Here is a 14,914-nt window from a genome sequence, read left to right as displayed (position 1 = left end):
TGCAATGTTACTGATAATACATAATGGAGGAACTCACCACAGGTCACCATGCTGACTGCTGTTTTAGGTGCTAGGAAAATTGTTTCTACATTTGAAGGGCTCTGTTGCAATTGTTTCCATGCACTGAGTTAGGAGTGCACTGTATCTGCATGCACATCAGAAATCAAAATGACAGTCTTGCATGGGGTAGTCAGTGAGGCTGAAATATCCAACACGCTCAGTACCTACAAATAGTCCTCGTATTCTTTCCGTGTGGTAAGGCTGTACACACCGTGAGCGACAGGATGTGTGCCATCTATAAGGAACAGGGTGCAGTCAGCACAGGTGGCATCAGGGCTGTGTCCCAGGGACCTGGTGGACCTCTGTGCAGGTTTCTCTTCTCTGGTACATCTGGAATTTGGACACAAATTACTGTCTAAATTGCCAATTAATTGAGACCTAATTCAATAACAAAATGCTTTATAATGTGAGGTCTTTCCCAGAAAATCTTACTTTATGTACCCTCTGTTTAGAAGAAACAGTTTCTGCCCACTATTGAGAATGATGCTATTTCCAGTACAGTTCTAGAACTGAAAATTTTTACAGCTGCCACTAGTACACAGATGATGTAATTGCTGATTTCGATTTAGCAAGTGACAAGAAAAAAAGTGGTTTGCTTTTTTTTTTCTTATAATCTTAGACCAAGGTAAGAGTTATATGCAAAATAAATGGAGAAATGGGAACTTACTAAAAGCAAGCCTGAAGGTTTTATTTACCATTTTTGATGACCCATAACTGGAGGACCTTCACAAAGTGAGGGAAAACAAAGTGTTTTATCAGTAACCAGTTATCTTCTTGTGTTATTTGTTTCTAAATTCATCCACTGCAGAGCAACAGATGTAAAGTAAAAGACATCCAAATGCTGTTGTAGTCATTACCTCAGTAAAGTCTAGCTCTTGTCCAAAATGGACACTGGATTAGGACTCACCACTAATAGTTTCCTTAACACTCATTCTGAACAAATTGCAAATTAATGTTCTTAAGCACATTTACTTCCTAATGGTTTCCTAATGAAAGATTAGAGTCTCATAATGACGAAGTGTGGGGGGTTTTGACTGAAGTATAGCTCTGAGAACCAGAGCATCTATATTCTTTTCCAAACTTTGCAAGAAATGTGATAGATAATGGGTAAGAAACCAAAGAGAGGGGCTGGGGAAGCACTAATGAACTGAAGAGTTTCTACAAACTTCAGATAAAAAATATAATGCATTGTGTTGGAAATAACTATGAGGAAATGAATGGGGCTTACTCTTCTCTACGTGGTTCAACCCCATTCATTTCCTCATAGTTATTTCCAATACAATGCATTATATACATTCTACTGAATGCACAGAGAGGACATTTAAATATATTTCTAGGGAGTGACAGGTTTTTTTCTCCTTTTTAGGGCCATGCCAAACTAGAAACATTGTGTTCTCTTGGAGACAAACAAACCCAATGGGATACCTTGGTTGTAGCAGGAATTCAGAAGTCACTGACAGTGATAAATGGCAGTTAGTGCAGTATTCCTGAGGCAGTAATTATAGACAAAATGATGTTGGTTTAAAGTAGATCCAGTATATTTCATTAGGGAATTTATCTTTTGAATAAATTATGCAGAAACAACTTTGGAAATCAAGCTGAGATTCTGTTGCCATTATTCACACTGAACGTACTTTCTAAGTAGTAATGAAGGTGACAGGATTTCATCTCAATTAGCAAATGCTTTCCCACTAGTTTTGTTATTTTCTCTAGATAATAAAATGGCTTTTCATTTTGCAAAACTGAAAGTTTTGCACGGCGGTGGAGGTGGGAAAATGTTAACAATCAAATGTCATCTCAAACTGAATGTTACCTATATATTCCACAGCACTTAACTGTCACCAAGGGAAAGCCATTAGCAAGAGGTGGAAATCATGTAGTTGACAGAGATGGGGGAAAAAAATCTTAGAAGTTTGTCAAAAATAGGCAAAAAATATCTTTTTGAGTTTGGAATATGTGTTTTTATTATTTTCTCCTACTTTTGAGAAGATGCTGGAAAAGCAGAAGGCAGGTAAGGGCTCTGCTTTCTCTTGCTCCCAGCCTTTATGCCTCTCTGGGGAGTTTCCCTGCCTCACAGAGAGAAGGAACAAAGCCCAGGCTCCTGCAGGAGGTCTGACATACTGCTGCCAAGCATTCACAGCACAGTGGTGGACAACTTTGTGGTTTCCTTCTGGCTGCTTCTCTCTGCATCTTGAAAATTACTGTTGCTAGTAAATATCTGCTATACCTTTGCACCTTAATGATGTGGGAAGTTTTAGCATTTATGTTATCTTTAGTCCCAACAGAAAGAACCAGTCACTGAGGCTCCATAGTCGTCTGAACCTCTATTTAGAAATTTATTATGTCTGTAATTGTGGTCAATTGGGTTTAAATACATGCTTGATTTTTTTAACATATATATTTATGTTGTACAGATAGAGAGCCCCATTACAAAAGCATTACATTATCCAGAGCAAGAGAAAGATCAAAGTACCTTTCCTAGCATTTCTACAGGGTTTCTTCCTAGTCAGCATCTATATGATATTTAATGGTTACTGGAGCTGGGGGAAAAAAAAAAAGACACCTCTATAAAAACTTTTATCACCATCATTTCAAACTTTTCCATAATTTTTATTATCAGTCAAAAGCCAAGCATAAATTGCTGTGGAAACAGACAATAAAAGACAACAAACTAATCATCAAATTCATTACACTTCTTGTAACAAAACCATACCACCCATCTGAGCAAAATACTCCCAGGTCTTAAACTTAATTGCAACATCAGGCTGTGACTAGAGCAAGCCTTGGCTCAAACACTGGAACTATTTAGCCTGAGCTCATCAAGTCACCATGACAAGTGAAAATTATTACTTCTGGTGAGCATGGGCCTCTGGGAAGCAATTTTGCACATTCTAGAATGGCATTTTAATTATTTGAATTATATTTGAATGCATTTTTAATGAATCTGACATCTGGCAGGTGATAGGTAGGAATTTAAGCTATAAAGAGATTATTTTTATTTATCTGAATTTGGTGATCTTGGGTGGCTTTATAAGCATTGTTCACCCAAAATGTCTACTAGACCTAGAAATTTAGGTCTTAAAGGGAGCTTAGACTCCTAAGTTACTCTCTTAGTTTTATTTTGTTTTTTATTTCATTTATTTCATTTGCAGAATTGGAATATTTCAAAACCAGTTTGCAGTTTAATCTCTCCAAACAGGCCATAGAGACATAATCCAGCTAATTCCTTAATGAGGGCACAATGCAGCTTACCAATACAGTTCAGTTTGCAAAGGTTGTCTGTTAGTTATGTGCTTTATTCAGGTTTACAATCCCTTCTGCTCCAGAAAGACAGCACAACCTATCTGCAGCTCCCCTATGAGATATAAATTTAAATCAAAGTGATACTGATTTCAGATACAGATTTAAATGAATATAAAACTTCTATCTAATTCATTTTAATCCTATTTTGTATTAACTTATTTTTCAAAGAAAAATTGATTGTTCAACCCTCAGCACATCTCACTGTTACCTAAATGTGGCCTGTGTGATAAATATGGTGCTTCTTTTTATTACACAGGAAAATTCCAAATATATATGTATACATTTGTGCAGGCAGTTCTGTAGGTTTCCGTGTGTTTAGTCATAGCCATTCAGTTTTGTTCCTAACATAAAGAAAAACTTTCATTTCAACTTCCATCAACTTTCCCTGCTTTGATTAAACCAATCTTTGAAATAAACTACCTGAATAAATTGAAAAGCATTTTCCCTCTGAACCTTCAGAAGAGGCTGAGGCTGGCTCTTGAACAGACTGTTATTATGGGTGTTTAGCCACTCAGGCCATTCAGCTTAAGTGCCTTTTTTGGTTTTGGTTTGTTTTTTTTAAGAACTTCAGTGGCTCTGTGTATTTCTGGTGAAAACCTGGTTTGTATCAAGTCATCTTTTAGTAGCTGACAATAAGTGTAAGCCTTAACACATCGTCTTTTCAGGATTAATTTCAGTATGGCTTATTCTTTTAAAAATATTTGAAAGGTAATTTGCTCTCTTTGTATTGTTTTAGTATGCTTTACTTTCAGTGAATCTGTTTACCAGGAATGTCTCCTAGAAGCAAGCAATATACCTCCCTCTTATTTCCTCCCCACTGCTGCCTCTCATCACTCCTCCCAATCAGACCTAGAGTTTCAATGGGGAGGAGATGCCCTAGCTGGCATGGGCTAAGGTATTGCCTTAGGAACTGTTGCCAGGTAACAGATATTACAGCAGACCCTAAATTGTACTATTTATTTCAAATTAATGCTTAGGAAGAACTGCAAGAAGAGGATTGTCATTGGATCCATGTGCTTTTCCTTTTACAGAAAGCTGCAGATACAGTTGTGGAGAGAAAGCAGCCATAATCAGGCCCATTATGTGTGAAAGCTAATCTCAATATTTATGAGTTATAAATAGAAAACACACAGCACCTCTTTGTATCTGCCGAGCAAATACTGTAACTCAGAACCATCTCTGGGGACCAAATGGTACTCTAGCAGAAATACAGCTAGTTTTCTACAATTTTAAATATTGCATTCAAATTCAAAAGGCTTGGTTGGATGTCTTAGAAAAGAATTGAAAAAATAAAAATTATTTAGAGACCAGCTCTTTGAAGACAGAGTGAATGCTCATGAATTATGCAGTCAGAGCATTCACTTTAATAACTTCATTAAAACATAAGAAACCTTAAAAGCTGGCTAACACAAATGCAATATTACGGGAAGAGAAATACACCGTTAGTGCCATGGTCTTGCTGTAAGCCATATTGTAAGCATAACTCAGTGAGTATTAAGGGAAAAGAAAACAGCCATATTAAAAGACAAAAGTAAAAAAATCCAAACAAACACCACCACCACAATAGCTGCATTTGCAATTAGCCTAATCCTAAGGAATCCAACAGAAATCAGTACCAAGAAATATTTTAAAATCTCTACTTATTGTGAGAATTTCTACATCATGTAATATCTCAATCTCTTTACTTCTGCACTGGCAGAACTTCCAACAGTAGGTGGCTGCAGCAATACATCTCTCTAATGCTTGCAAAGTGGTCTCACACCATTGCAGTAAATTCACTGCGGGCTCCTACAGTGGTGAGGGCATCAGTCACTAAATCTCCATCACTTAAAAATCTTTCTCTCCTGCCTGAAAGAACATCCTTGTTGGTGACATTTCCTTAAGACTGGGCAGTAAGTGGGGGGTCATCTGAAATGGTCCTCTTTCAATAGATAAATAAGGTATTACGGAATATATTCCAGACAACAGTGTATTCATCGTAGAAGCCATGTTAAAGGATACACAGACTCTCATATTCCAGGACATTTTGGAAAGACTTATGAGGAAATTGTCAGGTAATTGTCCATTTTGTAGTGAGTACACAGTTTCCACTGAATCATATGCTACAGGCTATTGCACACAACAATGTTTTGTATTAGATGAACCATCAAATTTGGTGATTCGTACAAGGAAAGAGAGTCAAATTGCTGTTTTTGTTCTCCTGTGCTTAAAATGAGGAAAAAGAGACCATGCCTGCTGATTGCCAGTTAAGTTATACAAAACCTGTAGGCATTGCTCTGAGAAACCTTAGGACAATCACTGTGCTGAAAAAGTACCTTGGCTCAAGAGCTATATGAACAGCTTCTTGATTTGAGAAAGGAAAGGTTATTTCATGTGTACATCTCCTTAATGGTAGACACTGACCAAAGGTCCAGGTGGTCAGCACCCAGCTGGTTGGACTCTGCCTGCCAAGTCACCATTTTCTGTCATTTCTATTGATATCTCCCCACCTTCCCTTCCCCAAAACAAAGAGCAGAAAGAATTCTTATCCTTTTATTTGAATAGCCGCATCTAAATAATGAATTTTGCATGTGTTTTTATGTATGTTTCTCCCTGATTAAATTATAGTAAGTTTTTATTAGATCATGCAGTCCCAAAGCAAATGTGAAAATGTATGTGTTAACCATCTCATTTTCTTATAAGTAATTAATGCTTTAGGTTTTCAAGTTCCTCAAGAATTCCATAGCAATGTTAGTGGCTGTAAAATGGATGTAGAAATACTGTAGATAGTCTGGAGTCCTTAGGGAAATTAGTCAGTTCTCTTACAAGTAAGTTTAATTTATTTTTTTACTCTCTGAAAATTGCAGCCTATATCATTTTTTTAATGACCTTGAAGAAAAAAAAAAGTGAATTCAAAAAGAAAATGTACTTTTTTCATCTCTATAAATACAGTTTAGATAAGTGCTTAAATGTGCACAGAAAGTAAGGAAAGTATAAATGAGGCTATTTCCTTTTCACGACTGTAAAATCATGCAGTTTTTAAGACAGCATGATGAGCATTTTATTACACTGTTAGTGCAGTTGAGGTTTGATGAAATTCGTGGAACTGTCTGAAGAAATAGAAACAATTTTAAAATCAAGTTTTTACATTACTTTAAATCCCACATGCATCTTTTGTTTGCTTAATCCCATCTGGGTAGAAAGATAATTAGTTTTGGCTAAATCTTTATGTGGTTACTTGTTATAGACCTTCTGACTCTGTTTCCAATGTGTAACTCCTTTTGTGCACATCTCAGTGGAAAGAAACATTTCAGAAATTAGACTCTTGATCCTGAATTATTCCTAAAAGGAACAAGGGTTGTATGCTAAGAAGGGAACTGCACATTTCCTCTAGTACACTGTGCTGAAAATGTCTGTGACAACAAAAAAAGCACATACTTCAGCGTAAGGAGACAGATAAGAAAACAGTTGTTTCTAGTTCTTTCTTGGTATCATTACTTTACATATATTCTTTATGGGTGACAGTTGTTCAAATCTGTTCACACATTTGGCAAGTGAAGCTTTCCACTGGCAGCTGCAAGATGCTATTCAGTAAAAATGAAAAGGAAGTTTTCCCCTTGCCAATTCCAAAATTTATTTTCCAAAACCATTCTAACTAAAGGTGAAACTCAAGTCCTGCCCTCTCTTCTGTTGATGCATTTCCCCATAAAAGTCCCATTACCCGCCTTGAGGTAACAGAAGAGAAATATAATCTTGTTGCTGACTGAGATTCCAACATTCAGTTGTGAGATGCCAACATTCAGTTTTTCTCATTGTGCCTTTTGTTTGTCTCAGTAGAGTGATATGAATCTCAGTGGGATTCTCTTTCCAAATATTTTATCCCTCACTTTCACTTTACTTCCATGATGCTATCGATGAGATAGAAAAGCCAGCATTTGAACCCTGTTCTTTCCCTTTCAGCACAGGCCACGCTACCTTAGTCCCACCTTGTTCTGTTTGAGTCAGTAATGGGACACGGGGCAAGGTTGATTAGTTGGAGATTAGCTACCAACAGGGTAGAAAAGCAAAGCCCAGAAATGCCACTTTTCCTCTGTAAAGAAATTCATGTGTGGTAGAGGTGAGAATTATCTCTGTTTCCTTCCTGGCTATCATTTTTGTGCTTCTATTTATTAGCTGTGAAAGTCAACACAGTCCTGCCTTAATAAGGGTCTTCTTTATCATCACTAACGTGTTTGTGTCACTTCTGTAAAACTTTCAGATGTGTTGAAGGGGAAGATAAGTATGGATATGAGTGAAGGATCTACACAAGGAACACCTTTATTTAGATATCTAATTTCTTTAAGATAGCTAAAGTGCTAAACAGTTGTTTTAGAAAGCTAAAGATGAATCTGGTAATTTTTTTTAATTCCTTTAACAATATGATTGATTTTAAACTAAAAACTGTGTGTTTTTTTCCTCCATTATACCAGTCTTGTTGATAAGATGGAGCCAGCTGTGTTCCTCTCAACTGATACATCTATCACCAACATAAGACAATAGTAAAACTGGTAGTATGGAGGGAACAACTCCTAATGGTTTATAATTGTTAGTGCAGTAACTCTAGTCCTCTTGTGTTTATTAAACTATCTTTTTTCTGTCTTCTTGATGAATATGCTATTGCTCATTCCCCACATGAATTCATTTCTGCTGAGCTGTCTTCGAGTTTACAAATAGCAACATTTTTTACTCTGTTTAAATCAAAGTAATTTCTGTGCAGGGGCTTCTTGCTGCATCCCATCACATTAGATATTAATGAAATAATTACTGAACAGTAAAACTCTAGTTAGGGAAAGCCACTAATAAAGCTCAGATCACATAGCATCTGTCTAGTCTGTGCAATGACAGACATAAACTTCTTTATTTGACTACAAAGATCAAATGTTATGTAATGCAATTGACCAATGTGAAATGGGTAACATTTAGAGATTTTCTTACCAAACAGGCCTAAAAAGAAACCTGTCATAAAGAATTCCACCCACTGCAAAGCTCCATTGTTTTCTACCTCTTTTTTTGAAGGCAGAAAGGAGGATTTCTAGGATCTGGTTTTGTGAACTATGTCACAATATAATCTCTGTCAGATTTCAGTTTGTCAAAAATCAATTAATGATAGAGATAGACATTATAGAGCTATGCATGATCTAATAAAAGCTATGCATTATCTAATAGTAGGCAAATACAAATTTTAATTCCTGTCCTGTAAGTAGTGTCACATGAGGATTTCAGGATCCAAATATAATCTCTGCAGCTCAGCAGCATCTTTGTATGAACTGTTTCAGGTCAGAGAAGTAACGGGTTCTGTTTAATCTCAGCTATCAAGGCCAGTTCTTAGGATCTCTTTTTCTTCAGATTCCCAGTGGTATCACAGAACACTTTACATATACAGGTCTGCAGGTTAAATCCACCTTTGCAGTGGAGAGAATATGATAATGTCCTGATTGAACCCTAGTGAGAAAAAAGCATCTTAAATTCTCTTTGAGCCTCTCCAGAAATCTTTGCAGTACAGCTGGCTCCAGGGCCAGTCTCATCACAACGCTGTGGTGAGGGAATGCATTCCTGCAGTAAGTTCCAGGAAGCTGAGTTGAAATACTCGGCTGTATCGGTTGATTCCCGTCAGCAAACCATCACATGCTTGTCAACATTTGAGGGGTGCTAAAAGTAGTGATTATGAGAGCATGCAACATAACAGGTTTTTTAAGTTCAGGAGCCCTGACTATGTGGGATGTGAAGAAATGCTTATGTAAGGATATGACAGCATAAGCAAGTCTTCTGCTGCAAATTGTTTCAGCTGGTTGGAAGCTAAGTTAATTCAGGCTGCTCCCTCATGGATAAAAAGTAGAAGGGGGGAAATGTTTAATTTAAAACAAGTGCATGTTACTTTAGAAATAAAGTATTTGGGATCTGGATCTGGAAAGCTGTGCGAGCAAAGATGTTTCTGGGGCAGATTTCTGCTGTTGTTATTCAAAGTCACTTTGACTGGGGCTAAGCAAGCTTAAAGGGTATTGGACCAAACTGGTTCCTGGAGGGTGGAAGTCAGGGACTGGCTCAGTCATTCCTGGAGACTATATGTAGCACCCCATTGCTAAGGAACATCTACTTCAGGAAGTTACTGTCTGGATTCTGGTCAGGAAACTAGCACTTGACAAAAATAATCTTTACATCTGCTGCTCTGCTCAGTTTTTCTGTCTGGTAGTCCCTGTGGGAAAGCAAGTGAGTGATTCCTACTGATTGAGTTCTTTGACATGAATTAGTCAAGAAATAGACTCAAGTATGAGATAGATGTTGCTTTTGTCTAATCTGAACATTGATTGTTTTGATGTCTTTGATCAAGGTTTGAGTTCTTCTCACAACAATATAGAGTAGTGTGAGAGAATCCACAACAAAGCACAGACAATCGTTTGCTTATAAATTAAATTATTCATACAATCACATCTTTCACATAAACCAGTGCATACTTTCCTTTGTGTAATAAATATGTCAGTGATATTATAAAATACCAATTGCTATGGAGTCTAGGTATTATGGTCTTCATCTTCAGGTTCCATGAGGTAGCAGAGAATATGACTTGATCGCTTTTCAGCCTTGAGGTAGGTTTTGCACTGATTAAATGTTCCATTGCATTAAGAGCTGGCAAAAACCCAAGGCCAACAGTAGTCCTCTGGTAATTTAAAATACAGTTTTGTGAGCAGTGGATTATAAGGCATGATTTCCCTTAAATTTTGGAGTGTGACTATTTATATCTAATAAAATACATGCTTCATTTGAAGCTTTTTTCCACGGTTTGAACATCCATAGTATTTCTTTCACAAATGTATATTCTGGTGTGTAATAAGAGGTGAGACCATGTTGGAGCTTTCAGCTTATATAGGGATACTTAGTAGTATTCCTGTATTCCATCTGGCTGCCTACTTTCACAAAACTTTTAGGAATTTAATGTCCTTAAGATGCCTGTGATCCTGGCCAATATACTAAAAAGGCATGGAAAGGGGCTAGTCAGTCACCAGGCTGGTACTTGCACACAAAGAAGACAGAAGAGTAACCTACACTGTGCTTCCTTGGGAACTCAAGCAAAAAAAAAGCGTGACAAACATGCTTTGATGATTTGTATTTAAATCTGTTCTCATTTTCTTGCTACGTGCTGGTTTTTTTCTTTCTTTCTGATCTCTGGATAAAGGAAATTAATTTTTTTTTTAATCTAGATAGCTACTCCAATAATTCCAATAATCCAAATCATTCCATTACTTCCTCTCCTGAGTCTGAATAACCTAAGCTATACCCTGATTTTAGAAATGAAGTTTTGTCTCTGTTGGCTGCTGGCATCTTTCTTTAACAAAGAGCATGGTCCCCCAAGCATTCTGTTGCTGTGCCTTTGTATACAGGTTTGCTTTATGCAGAGCATTCAGAGGATAAGCACTTTGGCTTTTCTCGTTTACTTGCTGTTTGCTGTATTTTCTCTTTGTTTACAATTCCAGCGTATTTGAATCCTGATAGGTTAAATGGAAGGGAAGACAGGCATCAACCAGTTAGTGCCTGACCCATCCAGCACATGCATCTTGCTTTCAGAACAGCCCAGTCATTTTTCACCAATACTTTGAGTTACAATCAAATCTGCTTTGGCATCTGTCCAGCCTGCATATTATGAAGCCAGGGACATCCTGTCTGAGACAACAGACTGTTAATTCAATTATATTCCTGAAATTGAGTTAAATTTCCATGAAGTAGGCTTCAAAAGTGAAGAACCCTGTGGGAATGTTGTGATTTTTTTTGTTCATTTGACTTATAGCAATCAGGCATACTAAACGAGATAGATGCATTGTATAAGTGCATGTTCTGTATGTGGTTTATGGCTGTTTATGTTGTGTTTGATAACAGAGTGTTAAGTAAATTGATAGCACTGCCATCTATAGACAAAACAGTGTTCTTGTGCTCAGCTTGATGATGAAGGTGGAGGAGCTTGGACTTCTTGTCTAAAATATTAATAAAGTTATATTGTAACCAGAGAGAAGAGCTCTAAGTTGCTTCTGAATACGATACATGACAATTCCTCATTAATAGTGATCAAATTTTATGTTACTGACCTGGGTTTCTGAAGTGTGACATGTAATTAATTACAGTATCTTTGGGTCAGACTTGGTTACAAGCACTATTTTGGGACCATTGCTGGTCTTACTGGGCTGACAAGTGTATTTCACTAGTCAAGATCATGTCTGGCACATTGAAAAGAATGATGACATTGCTGAAACTCATAGCATTTCAGTCCATTTTTTGGTAAACGGACAGATGGTGCAATTTTTCTGGCAAAGATCCAAGCATCCATATGGTACGATACTGTTCTGTATTAATTCCAGTGTTGTTTCATTGAAAGATGGTGTTCTGGTCAGATGCAAAACGTTCATGCTCAGTTTTTTATTTTTACCTTTGTTTTTCTCTGTTGATTTTTATTTATTCTCAGAAGCATAAAAGCCAGCTTCTCCATCTGCTAGTTTTATCTTTCCACATATACTGACTGCTTATTTTCCTCCTTGTCTCTCAGATTGCACACATATCTGGAGAACTGAAAATCAGCTGTAACGCACAGATTTTGCCATTTCACAACATACCAATAAGGTTTATTTTCAGATTGTCCAACTGATTTCTGTTAGGTGAAGTGTCTGTTTTATTATGTAAAGGGTGATAGAACTCAGATTTTGGATGTTCTAATGCTGTTTTGTTTAAGCATCTACATGGCCACAGAATTAGTAAAGGCTTTGTCTACTGCTAGATGTTTGGTCTGCTTGTGCATAAATGAATGCCACCTTTTTGCCCCTAGGAAACAACAACTATCACTGTCTGTTGGTTTTATGTCTTGTCAACAACTTCTATGTGAATTTTTTATGGGAGTAATAAACTAGTCTGAATAGCACATATTCCTAAATGATCTGAAAGCCATTGTAAAGAGAAAAAATGCAGCAATTAGTGTCTCACAAACTAATCGGAATGGAAGAAATAAGGCATATAAAAAACATTATATCACTTAATGACTTAATCAGGTTAGGATGATAAAGATACTTGGCAAGTTGGGAAAAACCCTGAATAACTACAGTGAAAAGTTTTTGAGAGAAATTGCATGCAAGCTGCTAGAAAGGCAAAAATTTTGGGTCATAAAAGATGCAGAGAGTTGCCATCTATGCATTACTGAAGACTGGGCAAGCTAACACGGTCATATCACAGTTTTGATAATGTCACATAGAACACAAACCACTGTAGAACAGCACTAGATTTTCAATAACCACACTAAATCCATGTACATCTTGCCTTTTCAGCTCCAAAGTCCTGGTAAGCCGAAGCATTAAAAGTGGTTCAACTGCATATTTTCAAACTTTACATAAACAGATTTGACAGCATATGCTGACATCAGACCTCCAGTTCTGTTATAGCCATGAAGCTCAATAGATAATGTAATAATAAAGGCAATGAAGGGTAAGACAAACCTTACTAAAATGAGCAGGAACTTTGCTATCATTTTTATTTCAAATAAGGACAATTCATGAATTTAAACTCCAGTGGGTGACAGGAGCTCTGGATATTTTTCTCTTCCAAGCATAAACAGACCATTGGTACATCTTTATTTGTCCTCTCACGTACCCAAAAAGTGGCATTCTTATTAGGGTGATGATTTTTAATAGAATGAATAACCATATACAAACAATTTTGCACTTAACTGTGGAAGAAAATTACCAAGTAAAATAGTGAATTTGACTGTGATTTTTACAATTAGGAGTGTAGAAATTTGGCTAGCATTTTAGAAGTTGTTTATCTGTCTTGAGAAACAGAATTAGAAGTCAGACGGGATTTTCAGTAGTTCTCTGAAAGACGCTTAGCTATGTACTTCTGAAAATCCCATCCATACTTAGGCTTTTCAATACATTTTAAACTGTACTTTTATCAACTTTTCCTGGTTCTATCAGTCAGAGAGACCAAATTTTCACTGAATCAGCGATTCAGAACCAAACCCTGATAAAGTGAAAAGCAGAAGGTTGTTGTCTCAATTATATCAAAACTCTTGTACACAGCTCGGGCAGCACAGAGAAGCTGTTAATGTTTTTTTTCAGTGAATTAAGGGACTTAAATTCAAAAAATATTTTCTAATACTATAAGCTTAATAGATACTTTAGGTCTTAAGCTAATGCTTACCCGGGTCTCTTAGACGTGCAGTCAACAGGAAGATGACAGTGGGCATGTGAATTTAGGCTATCAGGTGACCTGAATAGCCAAATTTTAAAGGGAGCACTCAGAAGAAAAATGTGCATTCCCTTGAGCTCTTTTGTCCAGGAGCTGACTCCAGGATGTCAATGAACCATATGTTAAAAATGTTTTAAGGAGAGCTTAGACTGATAAGTACACTTTACTTTCTAAGGCACCATAACAAAACCAAAAGAGAAAAAATTCAACTGTATTTGTCTGAGCGGTACCTCTAGCATTTTTCAGGGAGTCTCTAAATGTTAGTATTCCAAATGGCTCTGCAAATGCAGTTGCACAAGGCAGTGGGAATATAGTGACTTGGGAATTTGACTAATTTAGCTTCTGAGCTTCTGCTCTGAACCTTTGGAGAAATCTTACTTTCTGGTTCCCACTTTAGTGTATATATTGTAGGTGGGCTTTAACTCATAACTTTCTAACATAAAATGCTTGCATGATCCCAGGGAAGTAAAATCTCATAAAGACCTTCATCTGTCCTCATCCACTTAAGTGTCCTAACCAGTGCTTTGCAAAGTCAAGACATTTCCTACCAAGTGTCCTTGTCCCAGCTGCTTTCTCCTTTCCTTGTGTCTAGATTTGAGAAGAGGGTTTAATTTCCTAGTCACCAGCTAAGACTATACCCTGGTAAGACAGGAAATGCTTGGAGAAGGTGGAGGATTAAATTACCTCGTATTGAATAGAAACAGGACTGGGGTTCCTGCTTTCCTGGTGCATGTTCTGCTCATGAAAACCTAGTCCTCAGAACCACCTTCTCTGTTTCCAGGGACAGCCAGCTTTTTTTAACGAGGTTGCAAAGGCTGTGCTCTGTGCAAAGCTCTGTCACAACCGCTCAGTTTCTCTGTGCTAAGGATGAGCTAAGCCAACCAGAGTTCATCCCAGGGGGATCTAAAGTGTGCACTTTTCCATATCCCTTAATGTTTACACATTGGCTGACTAAATGAACGTATTCTGTGGGAGATGCAGTGGTGTGTTGTTGGACACTTAGAAAAAGATATTTCTCCAGAAAACACTGATGGCTATGTCCTCTCACGTGTATGTGTAAGCTCTTTTTACAGTTACTCATTGCAGTACCCAAGATGTGCCAATGTTGTTCTGTATGCACCTAAATGCTACTTTGAACCTTAAAGTTAACTCTTCCCAGATTTACTAATAACTTGGGTTTTGGCTGTATGTAAAGGTATTTGGCTAAGTCTGACCTTGGAGAGTATTTCTTTGTGCCTTTGTTTGCACTCATATCATCTCCAGTGTGTGACAGGACTGCCCCTTATCATATAGAGCCAATGTTCAACTAGAAGGA

The 14,914-nt window shown here is 37.2% G+C and overlaps 1 protein-coding gene across 3 annotated transcripts in view; it reads left to right on the top strand.

Annotated features, from left to right (window-relative positions):
* SYT1 (synaptotagmin 1) overlaps window positions 1–14,914 on the top strand; it is a 351,145-nt gene that overhangs the window by 299,411 nt on the left and 36,820 nt on the right. The window lies entirely within an intron of this gene.

This window comes from Manacus candei, unplaced genomic scaffold (assembly GCF_025592945.1).
Source record: "Manacus candei isolate 608988 ecotype Guabito, Panama unplaced genomic scaffold, ASM2559294v1 h1tg000043l, whole genome shotgun sequence".
Taxonomy (NCBI): Eukaryota; Metazoa; Chordata; class Aves; order Passeriformes; family Pipridae; genus Manacus; species Manacus candei.
The sequence above is the reverse complement of the archived record's forward strand: the minus strand, read 5'-3'. Positions and strand labels throughout refer to the sequence as shown.